General features: G+C 39.1%; 1 pseudogene; it reads right to left on the minus strand.

The window, feature by feature from the left end:
- Positions 1-339: 339 nt before the first annotated feature.
- LOC100752612 lies at positions 340-799 on the minus strand (annotated as a pseudogene).
- Between the last annotated feature and the right edge of the window lie 229 nt (positions 800-1,028).

Below are 1,028 nucleotides of genomic sequence, written 5' to 3' on the forward strand. Positions count from 1 at the left end.
ATGGTAATCTGATAAGATACAGGGGGTTATTCCAATTTTTTATATGTGTTGATATTTACTTAGTTGCTGAGTATGTGGTCAATTTTTTTTTTTCAGAATATTTCTTTATTTTTTACTAAGACTTTCCCAGAGGACATAACTAACCTTGTCACCACCCCTACCTCCCATAAAGGGTTAGTGCACTCACTGCTAAAGTGTAGATACAAACAGTTTCAAGGACTGGAACCAACCTTAAATGGCAAAAAACACTTCCTCTCTGAATTATCATAAAAATGTTTAAGTGAAAAAAGAAAGAAAAGGAGCAAAGGGGCAATGGTGGTTTCAGAATAAAAAGGTCATTCATATTTCATGTCATACATTCAATCTTGGCTCTAGTAACAAAATGGAAACAGGATTACTATCATACAAAATGTTCACTACAGCACGCTGTATGCACCTGTTTCAAGCCCATCCCCAGCCCCTAAAGCTTACAACTCAATTACTTCCCAGCCTGTTGTGCCTGTCGACGAAGGAGCACATAGATCTTCTCTTTGATCCAATCTTTGTTATAAGGCTGGTACGTTTGTGTATCAGCTTAGTACACAAGACAGCTGAGATCTGCCAGATCGTCAATAAAATCAAACAATTGGCTGATATCATATGTGATAGAGGGGCTGTTGGGATTCATTCTCTTCAGGTGTTCTTTATACATTTTACAAACACCTTCCATGTACTCATTCACAGACTCATAGTCAACGTAAGTCCTGCCTTCTGGCCTCTTGGTAGGCTGTACCAGCAAAATGGTGTGAGACATCTCGCCAAAAGCTTTGCTGCAGCCGCCGCTAACACCACTGCTGCCACCCATGAGCTCCGTATGTGGTCAATTTTACAGAAGGTTCCATGTGGTACTGATAAGAAGGTATATTGTTTTGTGTTTGGATGAAATATTCTGTAGATGTCTCTTAAACGAAATTCAGTTATAACTTCTGTTAGTTCCTTTATTCTTTGTTAAGTTTCTGTCTGGTAGTCCTGTCCAGTGGTAAGAGTAG

The sequence above is a fragment of the Cricetulus griseus genome, chromosome 6 (assembly GCF_003668045.3).
Source record: "Cricetulus griseus strain 17A/GY chromosome 6, alternate assembly CriGri-PICRH-1.0, whole genome shotgun sequence".
NCBI lineage: Eukaryota > Metazoa > Chordata > Mammalia > Rodentia > Cricetidae > Cricetulus > Cricetulus griseus.